We start from the raw sequence: 23258 nt of genomic DNA on the forward strand, positions 1-23258 counted from the left end.
GATAGTTAGAATGCATTGCTCATTAGCCGAGCAGATAGTTAGAATAGCCTTCAGCTAAGTCAATGGCTACGACCTAGCAAGGCGCCATTAGCCTTACATAGCAAGTGATAGTTTGATAGTTATCGTATGAAATGTCTCATCAAGAAGGCTGTAGACAACAAGGATAAAATAAAAGTATTCGAGGAGCTGCATACTTTTCTTATTAGAATTCACTACTTACCCTGTTCCAGAATTCACGCCCGTCTGCGTTAGATAGCGTGCATTTCGGCCTCCTCTATCTACAAGGTGTTGGCACATTTGCCAACACATCAATCTGCTCACAAGGTTTGCACTCAGAGTAATAGATTCATCACTCATTCACCATTTCAGTCATTAATTTCATGACAGAGTCATATTTCTTATAAGAAGGGAATTATGTCAAGATAGTTATAATTCGTAAGGAATCTGAGTTTCTCAATACAGATTTTGAATACTACACTCTTCTAAAGCACTCACTAAGGTCAATTACTACCACTGTCTCCTCACGATGATTTGTTTTGTTATCGTGCGTCGCCGCATTGCACTTAGCGGAACAATCATTGAAGTAAAGCATAATCTGCTTGGTACAGTTGGGTTTCCTTGCACTGCACTCGGGCAAGATTTATTTCCTTTAGCTGGTTTGCTTTTGCGCTGCATGTTAACATTCATCGCTTTCTAGCAGTACCGAGTTTCCGTTGCCACAAGGTACTGCAAGTCATGGAAATTTGTTAGGGCCAGTTTAACATTACATTCAGGACACAATAAGACCACTTACAGTTCAGCATTGCATTTCAGAATTATCATCAGGTTTAGTTCAGTATAGTTTAGTTCCGATCTTATTTACTTTGCCAGACTATCATATTCATATACTGCAGTGTTACATGTACGCTTGCGCATCGTTTGATGTTTGGAATTTTATTTAGTCAGTTCGTGTATGTAAAATTATAGGGCACTTTAATAAAATCATTTTGAGCCTTTATTCTTTCAGAACGAGATTTGTAACTTTATGTTGAATGTCTACTCTGTTCGTTTTGTATGGTGGAAATGCACGTCACGTACTCTAACCTCATGTATTGTAGCACTGTCTACAGCGCTGCACAATACAGAATATCACGGGGTAGCTTGTCTAATATACTGTGGTATGTTTTCTGACCATTTTTGGTGAGAGTTATTTGCAACACAATTGTTCAGATTCAGATGTATTTTGCTAATCTTGTTATCATATAGCGTTTACGTAAGCACTTGGAGTGTTGATGTTAATACTACAACACAGACTCATATAAAATTATAGAAATAGGAAATCAGTTCTTATACACAAAATAACAAAACAGTTACAGTTGGTATAAGGGACACGCAGTCTCCGGTGGCTCATTAAGTGCTAGTTCTATTTCGTCTGTTTTCTTACCCCCATTTATCTCTGTATCTGAACTGCACTGAAAATGAGTGTAGAACAGTGCACAGCACACTGTCAATCGTGTACGCCGTATGTCTTGTTTGGAAACAAACGTGTTCCATTTATTTATTGTACACTATGTTATCAAAAGTATCCGGCCACCTGGCTGAAAATGACTTACATGTTCGTGGCGCCCTCCATCGGTAATGCTGGAATTCAATATGGTGTTGGCCCAACCTTAGGCTTGATGGCAGCTTCCACTCTCGCAGGCTTACGTTCAATCAGGGTCTGGAAAGTTTCTTGGGGAATAGCAGCCCATTCTTCACGGAGTACTGCACTGAGGAGAGGTATCGATGCCGGTCGGTGAGGACTGGCACAAAGTTAATACTCCAAAACATAGAGGTCAAGTCAGGACTCTGTGCAGGGCAGTCCATTAGAGGGATGTTACTGTCGTGTAACCACTCCACCACAGGTCGTGCATTATGACAGGTGCTCGATCGTGCTGAAAGATGCAATCGCCATCCCCGAATTGCTCTTCTACAGTGAGAAGCAAGATGATGCTTAAAACATCAATGTAGGCCCGTGCTGTGATAGTGCCATGCAAAACAACAAGGGGTGCAAACTCCACCATGAAAACCACGACCACACTATAGCAACACCACATCTTAATTTTACTGTTGGCACTCCACACCCTAGCAGATGACGTTCACCGGGCATTTGTCATACTCGTACACTGCCATCGGATCGCCACATTGTGTACCGCGAGTCGTCACTCCGCACGACGTTTTTCCACTCTTCAATCGTCCAATTTGGCTGCTTACATCAAGCGAGATGTCATTTGGGATTTACCGGCGTGATGTGTGGTTTATGACCAGCCGCTCGACCATGAAATCCAAGTTTTCTCACCTCTCGCCTAACTGTCATAGGATCCTGATGCAGTTTGGAATTCCTGTGTAATGGTCTGGATAGATGTCTGACTATTACACTTTACGACCCTCTTCAACTGTCGGCGGTCTCTGTCAGTCAACAGACAAGATCGGCCTATACACTTTTGTGCTGTACGTGTCCCTTCGCGTATGCACTTCACTATCACATCGGAAACAGTGGACCTATTGATGTTTAGTAGTGTGGAAATCTTGCGTACAGACGTATGACACAAGTGACACACTATCACCTGACCATTTCCGAGGTCCGTGAGTTCCGCGGAGCGCCGCATTCTGCTCTCTCAATGGGTCTACTGACTACAGAGGTCGCTGATGTGGAGTACCTGGCAATAGGTGGCAGCACAATGCACCTAATATGAAAAACGTATGTTTTTGGGGGTGTCCGCATACTTTAAATCACATAGTGTATTTGCCGTTAACAGAGCCACGTCAACTTCACTCTTCACCCCCACATTCCTGTTCATTAATGCTCGGAGGTGTCGGATTTTTCTGACAGTATTATTTACACGTTAACAACACAGTTGTGCGTATCTATTTACTGAGGGAGACAGATATGCACGTCGCATGTGGGTCACTGAATGGAATGGAAGAATGGCACAATGACGCCATGAACTGTTCCATACAGCGAAGGCAACCACGTTATAATCCTTTCGAGGTTCCTGATGCTTTCTATAATCTCTTCTGCTGTGGTGAAGATATTTTCACAGAAACGAAGGTAACTTGGGTGGCAAACCGAATAAATTGGAATTAAATTTTATTCTTCAGTGAGCCACCGGAGACTATGTGCCCCTAATACAAAACTACATAGAAAATATTCCTATCTCTTAACAGATTCCGACAATTTATCAGTGGAGTTTCGGGTCACTCGATAAAAACAAAAAATGAATCAGAACCTCATATCAGCTTCCGTACAATGAGATGAAAGATCCATAAGCTGCATATTGTCATTAGCTAGTGAGGAATGTTGAATACAACACTGTAATGAGACAGTGGAATGTGCATTTAGAACAGCGAAATACTAAGAAGCCACACACAACTTCCATTTTATTAAACGAACTACATAGGTAAGCGGTGTTCGTCTCGCAGGTAATGGTATTTTTCGTTGAGCTAAAATGTGTTTAGGTCTCGCCTCAGGGGTCCACAGTCTCCCCAGCGACGGTAAGTGGGTTGGAATAGACTGCGGCGTATTGTAACAGGTCGTCATCAGTATTAAAGTACGCATCTGTACTGTACTCATTTTGCACATTCAGTAATCGGCTCCCTCCCTGTTTGGTGAACAAAAACTTTACTACGTCTATGATTTTTACATACAATCCCTTTGTAGCTCAATGCAGAATATTCAACATTTCATTAATATTTGTCTGTGTATGCTTTCCTCGGGGAAGATCAGTTTGGATTCCGTAGAAACACTGGAACACGTGAGGCAATACTGACCTTACGACTTATCTTAGAAGAAAGATTAAGGAAAGGCAAACCTACGTTTCTAGCATTTGTAGACTTAGAGAAAGCTTTTGACAATGTTGACTGGAATACTCTCTTTCAAATTCTAAAGGTGGCAGGGGTAAAATTCAGAGAGCGAAAGGCTATTTACAATTTGTACAGAAACTAGATGGCAGTTATAAGAGTCGAGGGTCATGAAAGGGAAGCAGTGGTTGGGAAGGGAGTAAGACAGGGTTGTAGCCTCTCCCCGATGTTGTTCAATCTGTATATTGAGCAAGCAGTAAAGGAAACAAAAGAAAAATTCGGAGTAGGTATTAAAATTCATGGAGAAGAAATAAAAACTTTGAGGTTCGCCGATGACATTGTAATTCTGTCAGAGACAGCAAAGGACTTGGAAGAGCAGTTGAATGGAATGGACAGTGTCTTGAAAGGAGGATATAAGATGAACATCAACAAAAGCAAAACAAGGATAATTGAATGTAGTCTAATTAAGTCGGGTGATGCTGAGGGAATTAGATTAGGAAATGAGACACTTAAAGTAGTAAAGGAGTTTTGCTACTAGGGGAGCAAAATAACTGATGATGGTCGAAGTAGAGAGGATATAAAATGTAGGCTTGCAATGGCAAGGAAAGCATTTCTGAAGAAGAGAAATTTGTTAACATCCAGTATTGATTTAAGTGTCAGGAAGTCATTTCTGAAAGCATTCGCATGGAGTGTAGCCATGTATGGAAGTGAAACATGGACGATAAATAGTTTGGACAAGAAGAGAATAGAAGCTTTCGAAATGTGGTGCTACAGAAGAATGCTGAAGATTAGATGGGTAGATCATATAACTAATTAGGAAGTATTGAATAGGATTGGGGAGAAGAGAAGTTTGTGGCACAACTTGACCAGAAGAAGGGATCGGTTGGTAGGACATGTTCTGAGGCATCAAGGGATCACCAATTTAGTATTGGAGGGCAGCGTAGAGGGTAAAAATCGTAGAGGGAGGCCAAGAGATGAATACACTAAGCAGATTCAGAAGGATGTAGGTTGCAATAGGTACTGGGAGATGAAGAAGCTTGCACAGGATAGAGTAGCATGGAGAGCTGCATCAAACCAGTCTCAGGACTGAAGACCACAACAACAACAATGCTTTCTTGATCACGTATGTGTATGCCTAGCAACAGCCTTTCTATTACCACATGTGTGCTCTCTACAGCGCATTAGAGAGTTTGGCCTATCATTATTGATTATTCGTAAGTACACTCCAAAGACAAGAAAACGACGCACCTCGAAGAAATTTCTCAAGAGACAGATATCGGCAGATGATATGTAATTTAAGAAGAAGTTATACAAATTGAGCAAGTCAGTAACGCGTTGTTCCACTTCTGGCCCTCACGGAAGCGGTTATTCGGTTTAGCATTGACTGATAGAGTTGTTGTATGTCCTCCTGCAGGATACCGTGCCAGATTCTATTCAACTGGTAAGTTAGATCGTCAGAATCCCGAGATGGTTGGATGGCTTTCTCCATAACACTCCAAACGTTCACAGCTGGAGGAAGATCCGGCGATCTTGCTGGTCAGTATAGAGTATTGCACGAAGGCAAGCAGTAGAAACTCTCTTGCCGTCTGCAGAAGGGCATTACCTTGCTGAAATCTGAACCCTTGATGGCTTTCCACGAAGGGCAACAAAACTGAGTGTTGAATATCGTCGGCATACCGTTCTAGCGTAAGAGTGCCCAGGTGGCAGTCTAGAATCCGAACTATGTACGGTTTCTGCCTTCTTGAGACTAAGAAACGGGTAGCCTGTAACACCATAGCTCTAATACTCTACTGGTTTATTTTGCTTTTGTTTTATTTAATGTTACATCGTTGAGCTTCTGTAAATGTTGTTTGATTGAATCGATAACACAAAATTGTATACTCCTTTCTTTGTAAAAATTTTGATGTCACGGTTTGGTTCTATGCTATGTAGTGTATCTATCATTTAAATTCCTTGTCCCATTTGGAAGGAACAAAACTTACTGTATATAATTGTAATTTCTGTGTCAATAATTTTTTGTAGAAATGTGCAAATGTGCAAATGTTCTGTTTTATTTAATGTGTTTGGTTGCTGTTATGTAAGCTGCTGTTCCTCACTTAGGGTTCTTAATTATTCTGTATGTAAAAGGTAGTGTGGTTCCCCTTGGGAACGGAACTTAGTAGGGCGCGCAAATTGTGGTTGGCCTAGTTAGAAAAGGTGGAACAAGAGTCAGTCGGGGACTAGCTACCAAACTGTGCAGTGCCATGTAAAAGTTGTATATTGTGCTGGTTCCGAGAGAGGTTTTTTCTGCCACTTTCCAATGCCTCGGATGGATGGATAAATAGCTAGAACGATTCTGGAATTGGTATCCATCATCGCCACCAAGAAGGGCCAGAGTCCAGCAATTCTGCCTGCAAATCCACCTACCAACATGCAGTTGCCACCACATTGCGCAATTACTGTAACTGAGTACTATAATAACGTACAGCGAAGGATCAGCTTATTGGATGTGTTAGTGTGCTCAAATATAAGGTAACTTATAATTGAATTCATGTACCTACCTTGATTTTTTCGCTATCACAACACCTCTCAGGATCCTCTCCATTTGAACTATGATTACCGAGTGTCCTAGTTCGTGGAAAAAATGAAAGCCTCCCAGTGATGGAAACAGTCCAATTTAAAGTTTTTTTGGAATGTCAAAGTCACCTATTTAATCATTTACTTGAAAGTAGAAGACTGTGGTAATAAAGACAATTTGCTGTTCTTTTAAAAATTAAAAGTTCTTAAAACTGAGGCTTATAAGGTTTTACTTAGTTAATGATCATAGTGCTGCCTGTAGTAAATTTTAAAAGGTGAGTCAGTTCCTTGTAAATTTTTCAACACTGTGTCTCACTGCAGCAAAAGTCATGAATTGCAGTTGTGGAAAGTTATATTTGCTTGCTTAGCACTTGTTTCTTTCGGGTATTGAAAGTGCATATTAATAGTGTAATAAGAGCCATAGGTTATCCTATATCACTATTTATGAAAAAAATAATTTCTTTATTCAAAAGACAGTGAGAAGTAACCTGTTAGTGAATTCCAATTAACTTTCATTTTAAATAGTAAAGTATTTAACTGAGAGAGACTTAACCTGTTACCAGCTCATAATTTTGCCGTGAACAACATTTATATTTCTATGTCAATTAGGAAACTGTTTGAAAAATATTACTTAACCTATGTCCAATTTATGATTCTGCAGTGAATACTAATAGTAATGTTATTCAAACTATTTAGTTTGAATAAGCCTTGAAAGTAATAGTGTGTTTCGTGATATGTTATATTTATGCAAATAGTCTGTCCTGCTCTGTCAGCTTCCAATCTTAACCGTGAACATATGCAGGTGTCTGAGATCATTGCACTCGCGTGTGGCAAAATATAGGTTGCGTTTGTCCGTTAAAGTTATTCATACTTGAATTCTTGAACAAGAATGTCAATCATTCTTTTGCCTAATTAGGCTGGCGACCGTTTTCCTTGTTCTTTGAACAGTGTAGATAGGTAAAATATTGTTTGTACTGTTCAAATATTTACGTAATTCTTACTTTCATTTCCGATAAGCCACCTCCGCTAGGTACAAATCGGTCAACACAACAAAATTCCTCTCAGAGGGTAACACTGCTCTGTTGCTTTATACCGTAACTGCTTTAGCAAGATACTTTTATTTCACGACCTGCCTCTAACTTTAAGGTTATGGTACAGTAGTAACAGACGGAAGTGTCATAAGCCCGTTTCATTGGAAAGACTAACGTCTTCCGAAAATTTGTACCGATGTTTACTGAGCTCCGTTAAACCTGTTGCGACAGAACAACGAGCCGTTTGCCCGAATGGACAGCTAGCAGGCTGCGTTTCATGTACTTAAGATAGCTTTCAGTAATGTCCCTGTTCTGGCCATTTCTGATGTTAATCATCTCTTCGCGGTCCAAACCGGTGCCTCTAACTCAGGGGATGCCGCCGGGTTGCTTCGGAAGCAATGTAGCGAACGGAGGCCCTCAGCTGACGCGTCTAAATCCCTCTCTCCAACTGAGAAGATATACTGTACTTATGAGTTTCAAACACTGGCTGTCCTCTTCACGCTAGAGAAATTTAAGTACTACCTCGAACATTGAGATTTCACACTGGAGACAGCCAACCAGACCCTCAGTTGAGTTCTGGTGTATTGCGAACTGAGCTGTCCGAATTTCCGCCTGCCACTTCGACGTGCGCCACATTAGAGGCTGGTATATCGTTGTAGCAGGTACTTTCAGCAGAATGTTCCAAGAGGAGGTGGGGCTCTTCTCCCCATTAGGTGACAGAAGGTCTTGTTGATTCAGTGCTAGCAATTGAGAGCCAGTCAACAAGTTCCCTGGCACGAACTGCCGAAGGACATTCTCTGCCGCCGCGGTCGCCGCAATTAACAGCTTAAACTCTGCCTGCCTGCCACACTTGTCCCGGCTGTCTTCAAATATTATCATAAGCTGTTGTGGGGGATGGAGTGGTCATCTGGTGACATATGAAACCATTCACATGATCCGTGAGTGTCTAACACGGCCCGAAATGTATTGTGATGTTAGAAAAATGATTAGTTAGTGTCGGGAATCCAAGATGACTAAGCTGGGTTCCGATGGGCGTACGGGGGGGGGGGGGGGGGGGGGGCTTCAACCTACCTGGGCGCAGGTCCCCAAGGAGCGTCTTTCTATTGATTACGTCCGTCCTCTTCTGTGGCCTCAAGTGTTGTAGCGCTACAAGTTTATGGTGGTTGATGGTTTTATTCGGTTCATCTGGTTGCTCCTCAGTGATAGTATTACTGCCAGACAAAGTATTAGGCATTTGAGCAAGATTTTCTCTTGGTTTGAGCCTCCGAAGGTCACTGTCAGCGATAATCAGCTTTGTTTCTCTTTGAGGGGGTTTAGGAATTTCTGTTCCGATCGGGGGTTAAGTATGTCACCACACTTTATTACCTGTAACTTTCGTTCGCAGAGCGTGTTAATAGGAACTTAAAGTCCTCTCTGGTTGTTTTCCACTCTGAACTTCAGAAAGAAAAGGGGGGAGGGATCTTTCCATCTTTCCTTACCATGGCTGAACATAGCTTTTGATACCTCTAGACATAAGGGACGTAGAGCTACCCCTGCTTCTCTCATGTTTGCCTATCCCCTTAATTAACCTTTATCAAATATCTGGTCCATACACGATTTATTGCAGAATGATATTAGTCCTGAGTTAATCAAAGGTAACTGGGATAGGACCAGGGTAAATATTCAGAACGCCCATAAAAGGGAAGCAGCGCGGTACAGCCAGAGTCGATATCTGGGAAACATTCAGTTGGAGATTCAGTATACGTGAGAAATTTTAGGGCATAGACCCTGAGAGCAAGGCATCCGGAAAACTGTCACCCCACTTTGTGGGCCCGTGTGATGTGTGGGAGGTACCAACTCTGATCACGCATAGGATCCGTAATGAAGAGAGTGGAAATGACATGCGGGTGCACCTTATCAAAGTTAAGAGAGTTAATATTAATTATGTTTCTTTTGTGAGTAGTACCCCGCCCCTGTGTTTCCTGCTTTTTTTTCGGTAGGGGTGAGAGAGGTAGAAGGCTGAACCGTTGCGCGATCGATAGCTCGAGCCACATCTCCTGCAACACAATCTTTGGCTTGAAGGGGGCGTGACACATTTACTGCGGGTACCGTTGAGACCGTCTTTCTGGGAGAGACCATCAGTGAAGCGGGATGGACAGTGCAGGTCTGCAGGGAAACGGGATGGCTGTTTGTTCTATCGACCATGTGACTTCCAACTTGGTTTGTTCGGTGAGATGGAACTAAGTAGCAAGATCATTGGTCCTATCGTATTATGGAAGGAAGGGGAAGGAAATCGGCCGTGCCCTTTCAAAGGAACCATCCCGTCAGTTACGAAAATCACCGAAAACCTAAATCAGGATGGCCGGATGCGAGTTTCAACCGTCGTCCTCCCGAAAGCGAGTCCAGTGTGCTAACCACTGCACCACCTCGCTCGGTTTGCAAGTTGGTCTGCCTGAGCATTTTGCGGGCACGAGGGACGTGTACGGGAAATGAGAGTGGACACATTATTCCATTGGCCGACCAGGTTTAGAGGCGAGCAGTGGGTCATCGCCATCCACACGTCTCCTGGCGCCTCCAAGCTTTTCCACTGTTTGTCATCCCACAGCGACGTTGTACTGTAAGAGGCCCATGACTAAGGGATTTATTGCTAGTGCACTCGAGCAGATGTAATTTCGATGGATTGCTCACGTGCTGCCTGCGATATGTCAGCTATAAGAGAATCTTAGACCAGAGAGCAGTGTTGTATGGAGTAGGAACTGTGTAATAGTAGGAGTAGTAGTAGCTAGCAGTGGTGTGTATGTAGTTGGCTGGGCGGGTCGTGGGGAGCGATGGCGGTGCCTGAGCGATGTTGTATAAGGTAAAAGCAGCCTCGCGCATATGTACTATTGTTATATTAACTCCCATATAAATGTTTTTAAAAATCTCTTAATAATAATCTTTCTTATAAAAATTAACTTTTGACAATCATTCATCTCAATTTAAAGAATTTACTAATTTCTCCAGTCCATGGTCATCCCGATTATTGTAAAGAAAAATCAGTTGTTTCTTTTTATACATGACAAATCTATCGGCCAGCATTGCACTGGGCTGTGCCAGAAAAATTTCTTATAGGAGCATATATATATATATATATATATACATATATATATATATATATATATATATATATATATATATATATATATATATGCGTTATCCGGCGACATTATTGAGGTAAGAATTTTTAATCTATTCAGTATGATCTTTCAGGGCCATGACGCAGCACTGCTGACGTACAAAATTTTTCCAGTTTAAATTCACAGTCAATTATTGAAAGGTTGTAAGTGAGCCGGAATTTTAGTGAGAGATTACTCACATTTTATTATTGGTAGGTTACAGAATTTATCTGTTGGGAGGTTACACTTGATCTGAGTGCTATACATAATTTTATATTACTTTTTTCTCTGTTGGGAGGTTACAGTACGGTCGGTGAGCTACTTTTACTTCGTCGCTTCGGTGCTGAGACCACTCGGCATTCGTAAAGACTGACCTTCCTATCCGCTGTGAGGGTGATAATTGTAACGGGTTAGCTACCTGCGTGAGTGTTTGTGTCCTGTTGCTTGTACATTGGACTCCGTTCAGTCTTCTCTTGTTGTTCCCTGCTCCGGTGTCTGGCCCGGCTATTTGAAGACCGTGTCACTCGTAATAGCTTCCATTTGGTGACTGTCATAGAGTTATAATATGATTGTGTGTTTTAAAGTATTGGGGTTTGCTAAATTCCTTGTTGTTGAATATAATTAATTGTGACGTCTAAAACATTTTTCTTCCCTAGTACCTTGTGTACTAAACCGCCGAGTCGCTTTGAGTGCTAGCTTATGCACCTCACCGGAAGAAATCTTGTTGCATGTGTTTTGGTGGGTTATACATCCAAGCCAAGCTTGTGTTTACGTAGGTGAGGTTCATCAGCCAACCGGTCACACCTTTCTTCCACCCATGAGTTTAGTCCTGCGCAAAGGTTACGTATTTACCGATTCCGCCTTGTGTAGTGATTTGAATCTGAATGTAGGTTCGCCGTTGAACTTCTTTGCTATCAGGTGTAAGCGGCGGGTGGTTGCTTTGAAAAAACCTATGTAACTTCAGTAGCTGAAATAATGTCTTTCTTCTCTTATTAATGTCTGCTGTAAGTATTTAAACAATAGTAATCAGTGGCACACAAGATTTTTATATTTTTGGAAAGCGAATAACATTTGTCGCAAATTTAGATTTTCATATTTTATGGTCCCATGAATGACTTCTGGAGAAAGGAGAGCAAGTATTTGAATTAACACTATAAACTTTTTTTATTTGATGAGATTGTTGATCGATTATCAGTAATTGTTCTTAAGTACTTTCATTTAATGTAATAGTTGTGTGTTAATATGTCAAGGTCCCGTTGGCCTATTTAATAAAGGTATTTTGCTGGCAAGTGGTAATAAAAGTCTTCACACGAATCATGTCCAAACTTTATATGCTCTGGTCCTTCCATAACCTGGCAACCTTGCGCCAAGAGTGTGTATCACCCTTCTTGAGCGCAGATTGTTCCAATGATACAGAAAATTCGTGACGGTGTGGTATTCCAGCAACGACAAACGGACGTGAAGGCTTAAGATCACTATTTGCTGCTAATTTCCTGATGCCAGGAACTGGAGCAATCTCAAAAGAGCTCACATATTTTGTCGTTCCTGGAAGAGACTATGGAGTAGCATGAGTGGAAGTCGAACACAATGGTAAGGTTAGAAAATCAGAATCAGGAAAGATGTCTTTGTTCAAAGGAAATATTCTAGTTGCTTTGAATCCATTCTGTGCAATCTCCCTTGTCTGGACTTTGAGTTATGCATTTTCAGACAGCTCCATTATGGCACAAGATTTGACAGGACGATGGGAGTATCGGATCCATTGATATGAAATAATCGTATGGCATTGATGGCCTGGAGCCCACACCTTGGAATGTTCAGGCTCTCAGTTGACCCAACATCGGCCGAATTGTACTACGCCAGTGGTGGTGAAATGATAATGTAGACAACACAACACCCATTCTCATTGCAAAGAAAATCTCCGACATGGCCGGTAATCGTACCCGAGCCCAATAAGGAGGCGGATATCGAATCCGCTGTATAAATTCCTCAGTAAAATAAGCTTTCAGTGGGCCTATGAACGTCTAATCCAGAGGCTGAATCTTTTGGGTGGGATGAGGAGGAAGAGAGATGACCGTCACATGGCAGCGATATTAGTGCTCCATACGTGAGTAGAACGCCCATCTAAAATCAGAAGAGCTGGTGACTCTTCCTTTGGGACAACTTTTGCAATGAAACAAGCAAGCCTCTCTGTAAACAGATCACTTTTCTCCCATCCAGATGGGTGAGACATGCCTATCGGACCCGGAGGAGCTTCTTTAATTAGAATGTGTGTCGTGTCCGTTCGTAGAAAAGTCACCATAGGAAGAACAAACTGCTTAGCTGCCTTCATGCTGGCAGTAACTGTCGCTGTAGAACGTCTCTCCGCAGACGTAAAAGCTGCTATTTTCTTCCTGCCCTTTCTCCTTCTGATACATGGGATTTTGCTCTGGACAACTGAAAGACTGTTCATCTACGTTGAATATTCTTTCTGCAGTGAAGTGGAGCTTTTGGTTCGCTTGTTCCAAAAAGTTTTCTTGTTGACGCCTAGTGCCCTTGTATACTATGTTCGACAATGGTTCAAAAAGATTTCGGGCTTGCAGCCGGTCGCCGTAAACTTCGTTACACGATATTTCGGCTGGACAACTGCCAGCCATCTTCAGGTGAGCTGAACGAAGACTGACGAAGGTGTTCTCCGCTCCAGCTTATATAGTGCGCTGATAGTACTGCCGCACATGCGTGGCAATTGCAGACACAGAAGGGGCACACCGCCCAGCGGCAGCGCCCTCGCCGGTGGAACTGCAGCACTCAGCTGCCGTCGATATTGTCGCTGGCCGCAGCTATCGAAGTCTTCTGGCGTCTTCGTCTCGAGCACACTTCGGAGATGACGGGATTCCGTGCGTTATTCAATTCGTAACAACTGTCACGGTTCATTAGATTTCCCGCAATGCGTATTTCAATTGATTCTTTGATGATTGAGTCCCAAAAAGTTGTTGCAGTGGCCAAAATCGAAGTTTTGTCGTACTCCTTTGAATGTCCGTTAGAAATACAATGTTCCGCAACTGCAGACTTACTGGGTTGCAGTAATCGAGTGCAACGTTGATGTTCTGTACAACGCTCTTCCACTGTACGCGTTGTCTGTCCTATATAGGCCGTACCACACTGACACGGTATTTTGTAAATTCCCGCCTTCCGCAGTAACAAATCATCCTTCACCCATCCCAGCAAATCCTAAATCTTAGAAGAAGGACGAAAAACCACTTTCACATTAAAATGATCCTTTCTATCTTGAAGGAGATATTTCCGACAACGGGAAGAAAAGCTAGGGACTTGGCTGGCGCGTCCTCCTCTTTTTCCACTTACCGGTTCCTGGCTCTAGTTGAGAAGGCCCTGTTAATTTGTTGGGTCGATTACCCATTCTCTTAACACCGTCCTCAAATGTGCCAGTTCCTTAGGCAAATTCTCTGCATCCGACACTGTGTATGCCCTGTGTACAAGGGTCTTAAGTACACTCATGGTCTGGGATGGATGATGGCAACTTGAAGAATGCAAATACAAATCAGTGTGAGTGGGCTTGCGATAGACAGAATGTCCCACAGTGCCGTCACTCCTCCGTTTAACCAAAACATCCAGGAATGGAAGGCAGCCATCTTTCTCTAGTTCCACAGTAAATCGAATATTCTCATGGATGGAGTTAAGATGATGTAAAAACTCCATTAACTTTTCTTCTCCGTGGGGCCACACTATGAAAGTGTCATCGACTTATATCCAAAAAACAGTTGGTTTACAGACCGCTGATTCAAGTGCTCTCTCCTCAAAATCCTCCATAAAGAGGACACAGAGGGCTGCCCATGGCGACACCGTCAGACTGTTCAAAATATTCCTGGTTAAACATAAAAGAACTTGAGGAAAGAGTATGTCGAAACAAAGCAGTAATGTCCGATTCAAACTGCTGACCAATTAGAATCAAGGAATCCGCAAGAGGTATTTTTGTGAAAAGGGAAACTACATCAAAACTCCCTAGAAGGTCCGAACTACTTAAGTGGAGAGCCCCCAGTCTGTTAATAAAATCAGCAGAGTTCCGTATATGGTGTGAACATTTGGCAACAAATGGTCTCAACAAAGAAGATAGATGTTTGGCTGAATCATATGTGGGTGCGTCAATATTACTCACTAAAGGCCGTAAAGGCAGACCTTCTTTGTGCACTTTAGGAAGACCATACATTCTCGGTGGTATGCTGCCATGTGGTCTTAATCGCTTGATGGTCTCTGGAGTTAGCGAGGAAGAGTTCAAAAGTGCACACGTCTTCCGTTGCACACGTGCTGTTGGATCAGTTCTCCGATACATAGTATCACTGACTATACATCTTCTCCAAATACAACCCACGAGGTAACAAAACGGTAGAGTTACCTTCATCAACCTTAAGCACCACTATTTCCGAATCTTCTAGAAGGTTCCGTAGTGCAGCCCTTTCTTCAGCGGTCATATTACTGCGTTGAGAAGGAGCTTTCAGAAGAACCTGACCAGTTTCACTTCTTATTTCTTCAGCAGCATCCATAGGAAGGCGACGTACAACCTCCATGTAAGCATCACATCGGCGAACAAGATTCTGATGCACCATGACAAATTTTACATGTTCGACAATGTTTACGAAATGACAAACTTTCTCTGTGTCGAATCAGAAAAAGATCTTCATTTGACTTGAAAGGAGGTTGCAGACCACTTCGAATTGCAAGCTGAAATCCGTCTCGAATATGCTGTAGTATATCTAATGATAACGAGGCATTCAGCCAGCTGTTCCTCTAATTCTGCACTAAAATAGGGTTTTGTCCCTTGTTTACTACAAACTGCTAGGCAGGAGTCATATCATGCATTCTGCGCAAGGTCTGGAGACTTATACGAGGTACATTAAACATCACAATTTTCGCTTTTCTTGGACAACTATAATAGCTTTCTCCTCGTCCTTTTCATTCCAGCACTTTCTTTTATTCTTTGGAAAATACCTCGGCTTTTTTTCCTGACATCCTGAACCAACATGAGTCATAAATCAATCATTCTGTACTTTTTTTCATTTACATTGGTTACAGTTAACTGCAAATACCCTCACTGACACAATGAACCTACCATCTGTACTAGCCGGCCGCGGTGGCCGTGCGGTTCTAGGCCCTTCAGTCCGGAACCCTGCGACTGCTACAGTCGCAGGTTCGAATCCTGCCTCGGGCATAGATGTGTGTGATGTCCTTAGGTTAGTTAGGTTTAAGTAGTTCTAAGTTCTAGGGGACTGATGACCTCAGATGTTAAGTCCCATAGTGCTCAGAGCCATGTGAACCATTTGTACTATATTACAAAATGTACTAAAACTGATGCCCATCAACCTCAATGCAAGCATCACACCGGCGAACGAGATTCTGATGCACCATGACAAATATCCATGGTGTGTTTCGAATCACATCACGGGCAGCTATAATTCTGGCAAATAAATCTATCTGCTTATCCACTGGGGTCTCATACACTAGTGACTTTAGATATCCCCATAGGAAATAATCAAAGGGATTCAGGTCAGGTGACCTGGCAGGCCTTGTAATAGGACCTCCTCTTCCAGTCCAGTGACCAGGAAATACCGCATTGAGATGGCTGCGGGCATCCACACTGAAGTGAGGCGGTGCGCCGCTGTGTTGTACCCACATTCTCCCACGAACAGCCAAGGATATGTTCTCCATCAAGTCAGGCAGAACCCTTGGCACGAATCTCATGTACGTGCGGCCATTCAGACGGCGTACTGCGTCATGACTTCCTAATAATCAGGCTCGTCATCCTCGTTTCCTTGCAGGAAATAAAGAATGTATTTGTAAATAAAGAGTACGTGTAAACTTTAACGCATGTTAGTTGTAAAATAAGCTGGAAAACAGTAGTGTTAGACCGAGAGGTAGACAAGTTTACTTCCTTATCTTCTTAAGCTAGCTTCTCCGACACCTGATTCTCTACATAAAATTGTTCAGTGGAGCATTCTCTATGTCCTTTTACATTTTTGTACGCTCTTACGGTAACACCCTGCATACCACTTCCACCAAACACTTCGGTTGCAAACGATCAACTGCTCTCTTTCGCTTTTTGGCTCCCTCTCTGGCAGTTTAACACTGCCGCCCCTTTGCTGCAGCACCTGTATGCCCATAGGCAACAATTAGCCCATGTTTAGACACTAGACAGTATTTGGTCCATTTCCTCTTCATTCAAATCTTCTTTCAAACCAATTTTGATACTACTAACACCGTTTTAGCGATATTTGTCTCATCACAATTGTTGTCAGCTCTTAAGTGATTAACATGTGTAAGTAGGCGCCTGCCGGAGTGGCCGTGCGGTTCTAGGCGCTACAGTCTGGAACCGATCGACCGCTACGGTCGCAGGTTCGAATCCTGCCTCGGGCATGGATGTGTGTGATGTCCTTAGGTTAGTTAGGTTTAAGTAGTTCTAAGTTCTAGGCGACTGATGACCTCAGAAGTTAAGTCGCATAGTGCTCAGAGCCATTTGAACAATTTTTTTGTAAGTAGGCTGTTTAGGTTTTTATGTTGGTAACGCCACGTAGCGCTCTGTATGAAAATCACTGACTGTCCTGTGCCGTCTGTGGCCGGTTTGCATTGTTGGAATATTTGCTATTGCAGTGTTGTGCAGTTGGATGTGAACAGCGCGTAGCGCGTAGCGTTGGGCAGTTGGAGGTGAGCCGCCAGCAGTGGTGGATGTGGAGAGAGAGATGCCAGAGTTTTGAGAGCGGACGATCTCGATGTGGGTCCTTCAGAAAGAGTAAATTTGTAAGACTGGGTGTCTGAACACTATTAAGGTAAATAATTTGTTTGTTCTCTATCAAAATCTTTCATTTGCTAACTATGCCTATCAGTAGTAAGAATCTTTTTTTTAGCTGGCAGTATTGGCGCTCGCTGTATTGCAGTAGTTCGAGTAACTAAGATTTTTGTGAGGTAAATGATTCATGAAATGTATAGGTTATTGTTAGTCAGGGCCATTCTTTTGTAGGGATTATTGAAAGTCAGATTGCGTTGCGCTAAAAACTTTGTATGTCAGTTTAGTGATGATCAGAATAAGTAAAGAGAAAAGTGTTTGGGTACGTTGAGTTTTGCTCAGTTGTTTGAAAATCAAATAACGTAAGAGGTTTACCAGCACAGTAATTCATAATTTTTCTAAGGGGACGTTTCAGATGTAACAAGTATTTTATGTGCAAATCACTGGACCGCTTTAAGAGAGGGACTGAAGGCCATAATAAATAATGAGTTCCGTATATGTTCCCAGTAATCACATAATTTCAACGCGCATTCTCAAAATATAACAGAGTTTACTGAACCTCTTGCTCTGCAGTTTAACACGTTTTCCCCTTCGAAAGTGATCACCTATCAAAACTGCCGGAAACTTTGGATAAGTTCTGATGCCGATGGAACCGATTAATGACAAATTACCGACATCATTAGTATCTAAATTGTTTTGTATGTAGTCTAGTTACTGGTCTCCTCTATTGTATCACTAACTGCAGTGTGTTCCTACAAACTAGTTGCAGCTGCTGTACTAATAAAGAATGTTAGGAGGTCGATGATCGGACCTCGCTGTTTTCCGCGTAATATCCGGAGCCGGAGACTAGGGGGAGAACCAATCTCGAGATTGCTGACAGCTGCCGCCGTCGCGAGAGGAGGAGGAATTTCAATTACGCCTCCAGCGTAGCGCCGTGTCTTTATAGTGAGGACAACATGCCCGAACGCCCGCTGTCCGACACCCACGCACAGGGTATCAGCATCAAGGAGCGACCTCTGATGAACATCCACCGGCTTAGCATGCCTCATTTCCATGTCAAAGCGCCTAACAGCAGCCGAGGAAGGCCACCTTATCAGATAGCCTCACTTTGTTCAGGTGCTGGAAAGGGGAGTGTTCTAGTAATTACACGTAATCCGCAGTTCTTATACTAATTAGTTAACAGGCTCCTGGTCTTGCTATTTCATGGTGCGAAACGACCTTTCTCCACTTTTAATGCATGGACAATTTGCAAAACATTCTTAAAGGAAAGAAATTGCAGATGTAAAAGTAACACCGGTCGTACCCCAAAGGAGTGCTAAGAGAACATTACTTTGCACAATAAGTGTAAATTATCTAGTCGATAAGGCAACGGCCTTGCCGCAGTGGATACACCGGTTCCCGTCAGTTCTCCGAAGTTAAGCACTGTCGGGCGTGGCCAGCACTTGGATGGGTGACCATCCAGCCGCCATGCGCTGTTGCCATTTTCCGGGGTGCACTCAGCCTCGTGATGCCAATTGAGGAGCTACTCGACCGAATAGTAGCGGCTCTGGTCAAAGAAAACCATCATTACGACCGGGAGGGCGGTGTTGTGACCACACGCCCCTCCTATCCGCATCTTCCACTGAGGATGACACGGCGGTTGGATGGTCCCGATGGGCCACTTGTGGCCTGAAGACGGAGTGCTTTTTATCTAGTCGATAACGTGGGAAGTTTTACGAGGCTTTCCGCGGAAGGCGCTTTTGTATACAAAGAACGAGACAAAATTGTAGCGAAATTCGGGAGGACCTGTACTTGGTAAGAGAATAGCAGGTGGCACTCAACATAAACATATGTAAATATTGTTCATAAACAGGCACAAAGACTCATTATTGTACGATTATACGAAAGCAGTAAAGCCATTGGAAGCAGTCAGACCCGTTAAGTAATTTAGAAGAATGGGGAAACAGCCGTTTAAAGTGGTACGATCACGTAAGAATAATGACAGATAAGGAGATGCCAGACAGATTCGTCGAAAGAATCGCCACGAAATACAGTCCATCCCCCAAAGGAGGTAACTTACAAAACTATTATTTGACCATTACCTTAATTATTCTTGAAGAATCGTCTTAATCAAGATCGCTACCTATTGCTTTTAACACTATGACAGCTTTCGACGCAATGTCAAACATATGTTACTTTTTTTTTCTTTTTTTACATCAGCCTTCTGATCGGTTTGAGCGGCTCGCCACGAATTCCTCTCCTGTGCCAACCTCTTCATTACAGAGTAGCACTTGCAACCTACGTCCTCAGTTATTTGCTGGATCTATTTCAACCTCTGTATTCCTCTACAGTTTTTGCCCTCTACAGCTCCCTAAAGTACCATGGAAGTCATTCCCCGATGTCTTAACATATGTCCTATTATGCTGGCCCTTCTCCTCGTCAGTGCTTCCCACATACCCCTTTCCTCTCCGTTTCCGCGCAGAACCTCATCATTCCTTACCTTATCAGTCCATCTAATTTTCAACATTCACTTGTAGCACATCTCAAATGCTTCGATTCTCTTATGCTCCGGTTTTACCACAGCCCATGTTTCAATGCCATACAATGCTACGCTCCAGACGTACATTCTCAGAAATTTTCGCTTCAAATCAAGGCCTATGTTTGATACTAGTAGATTTCTCTCGGCCAGGAATGATGCCCTTTGCCAGTGCTAGTCTGCTTTCTATATCCTCCTTGCTCCGTCCGCAAATCGTTGTTTTGCTGCCTAGCCCGTAGCATAATTCCTTAACATCATCTACTTCGTGAGCATCAATCCCGATCTTAAGTTTCTCGCTCTTCACATTTCTGCTACTACCCAGTACTTTCGTCTTTCTTCGATTTACTCTCAACCCATATTCTGTACTCATTAGACAGTTCATTCCATTCAGAAGATCATGTCATTCTTCTTCACTATCACTTAGGCTAGCAATGTCATTAGCGAATCGTAAGATTGATATCTTTTTACCTTGAATTTTAATCCCACGCCTGAATCTTTCTTTTAATTCCGTAATTGCTTCTTCAATATGCAGATTGAGCAGCAGGTTAGAAAGGCTACATCCCTGTCTAACACCCTTTTTAATCTGAGGGCTTCATTCTTGGTCGTCCACTCTTATATTTCCTCTTGCGTGTTGTACATATTGTATATTACCGTCTCTCTCTATAGATTGCCCCTTATTTTTCTCAGAATTTGGAACATCTTTCACCATTTTACATTGTCGAACGCGTTTTCCAGGTCGACAAATCCTATTAACGTGTCTCGAATTTTATTTGTTCTTGTTTCCATTATCGCCTCTCAAGTGTCTGTAACTTTTCTAAAGCCAAACTAACCAATCTCCAATTTTCTTTTCCATTCTTCTGTGTGTTATTCTTGTCAGCAATTTGGATGCATGCGTTTTAAGCTGATTGTTCGATAATTCTCGTACTTGTTAGCCCCATAAGAGGTGTCAAAAATGTCTGTTGATACCCGGTAACTGATACTGATCTCCTTTGCAGTGTAGTAATACGGGCATGAACGTTAAAACGATCGGTATCAGCTCTTTCGGTCTTTTCGCCTTCAAGAACACTTGAACCCTCTTGCTTCATTTCAGTGACCAATTTCAGTGACCAGTACCCTCGACCAGTGGCACGCTTCTTCTTCAACAGTGGCATCGTGCCCTAAAAACAAAACATAATCATTTGCATGGCCCACACGACCCGACTTCCTTATGAGCCATACACGGTACCGGGAGAATACTCAGTATTGTAGAACACTCAGTATAATGTCGTGTATTGAAACTGAACTACACTTCTCGAACAATCACTATATACACACAAAAACAAATAACTTGTAGACGACCATTCCTCAAGAGCATCTGTGCGGTCCGTCGGAGCTGATGCTAGCTCGGCGAGGAACTGGCTGTACTGCTGCTGCGCTGGCCTTATAAAGCCGGCGGAGTACTCCAATTTTCCCTGTATCTGTGAGGCGACCCCTGCAGAAAAAGGTTCGCATTAGTGTCTAGCAAGTTCTGTTTGTTTTGAAGAATTGTTTTCCTCTTGGTTGCACCTGCAAGTGCTTGTGTATGTTATAAGGTACCCAGGGGTGTCTTGAGTGTAGTCTGCCTGGCAGGGGCCGTCTGTGGCAGACGTAACAGTACCCATCACTCGTTATGCAGGCGCATGCGGAAGCACGCGGCCACGCTAGCCACACGGCTAACACATGTGGCGTAACAAGCTAGCGATGTGACATGTGGCGTGTGAGTGCCTGTCATTGGCCATGATGAAGTTATCTTCAGTTTAAATACCTCTACTTCAGAAGTCCTAGTGTCCAGCTATCCCGTCTGCATCTCTGATTCCGAAAGAATGTCCGTCTCGTTAGTTACAGAGTAAGGTCGTTGGCGAACCGTGATGTGCTGCCTACTGCCTGCGCAAAGACTTCACCTGAGAGACCACAGCCAGCCCTCTGTAGCGGTACTTAGCCACTCCGGAAGCTGCCATTGCTGTTTTGGTCACATCCGTGACTCATAGAAGATACAGTCTAGCCTGGTTCTTCTCCTGGTGAAGGGCCATATGGAATGTCTGCAAGCTGCTGCCTTCACTCTGTTGGGCGAGGACATCTGAGTACTGCTTCCCTGGGTGTATGTGTGAGATCGGCCTCTTGCATCAGTACGCCACCACCTCACCTTCCAGGTTTCCATGCCCACAAAAACCTTGACCCGAGTGACGACTGCTACATTAGCCTCACTAAATAAACTCATAACGGCAGCTGAAACACTACAAACATGAACATGATCTATATTAGAGCTAGGATTCTGATGTTCGTACTCAATCGAAAAAATGTTCAAATGTGTGTGAAATCGTATGGGACTTAACTGCTAAGGTCATCAGTCCCTAAGCTTACGCACTACTAACCCTAAATTATCCTAAGGACACACACACACACACACCCATGCCCGAGGGAGGACTCGAACCTCCGCCGGGACCAGCCACACAGTCCAGGACTGCAGCGCCTCAGACTGCTCGGCTAATCCCTCGCGCCTACTTAAGCGAAGGCTCCACAGTAAATTATAGGCTAAGCTGGACGAAAAATGCTTGAAAGTATATTAATAGATCGATACAAGAGGTAGATGACACGATAACAGAGGTAAGTGAGACGTCGCTGCAGGTCCTAAAGGTAATGGTACAGCAAAGCTCAGACTCCTATAGATAGATCTCTTTCATTACTACGACCAGGCAATAACACAAAAAGTCCTATATTTTTGTGGTTGACTTACAGAATCACGTATGAAGCGCTACTTTTATGCAAAGGGGAGGAAAGAAATCAACTGGATATTATAAAACACGCCAAGAATAGGATATATAGTGCAAAGAAATTACTCGCAAAGAAGAATCATCGAAGAATAATTACGTGGAAGTAAACGAGAAGAACGAGTTGTGAGTGACGCAGAAAATGGATAAATTTACTTTACTTTACGCCCATGGTCACAAGCTTTTTTGTCATCAGAATACTGGTTTCGGTCTACAATGACCATCTTCAGGTTTTTTTAAAAAAATTTCCTACAAATGTGAACATGGTCATTATAGATCGAATCCGGTCGTCTGATGACAAAAACTTTTGTGACTATAGGAGTAAAGAAAAGGAAATTTATTCTATATTCGGGTCCTGTTTTATTTGCGACAATGTCGCAGCTTGTGAAAATGGGTAAAATTAGCTGCAGATTGTGGAAGAAATAGTACGTTACTATCTGTACCATCTGTACTATCTGTACTAACATTATTACTGGCCATGGTAACACATCAGATATAATAGAAATAGTGATTATTAAGAGTCACCTGTGGTTCTCGGCAACTGCAGTGCAATTTGCGTAAAAACACCGCTACCTGAAGAATAAATAGTCACGTCTAACATTGAGTGCTGCACAACAATCGACGTAAAAAGAGCCTGCGTGAAGTCGT

At 42.9% G+C, this 23258-nt stretch overlaps 1 pseudogene; it reads left to right on the forward strand.

Moving 5' to 3' along the window:
- The first annotated feature begins 18673 nt into the window (after nucleotides 1-18673).
- LOC126417622 (5S ribosomal RNA) lies at nucleotides 18674-18790 on the forward strand (annotated as a pseudogene).
- The last annotated feature ends 4468 nt before the right edge of the window (nucleotides 18791-23258 follow it).

The sequence above is a fragment of the Schistocerca serialis genome, chromosome 8, assembly GCF_023864345.2.
Source record: "Schistocerca serialis cubense isolate TAMUIC-IGC-003099 chromosome 8, iqSchSeri2.2, whole genome shotgun sequence".
Lineage (NCBI taxonomy): Eukaryota > Metazoa > Arthropoda > Insecta > Orthoptera > Acrididae > Schistocerca > Schistocerca serialis.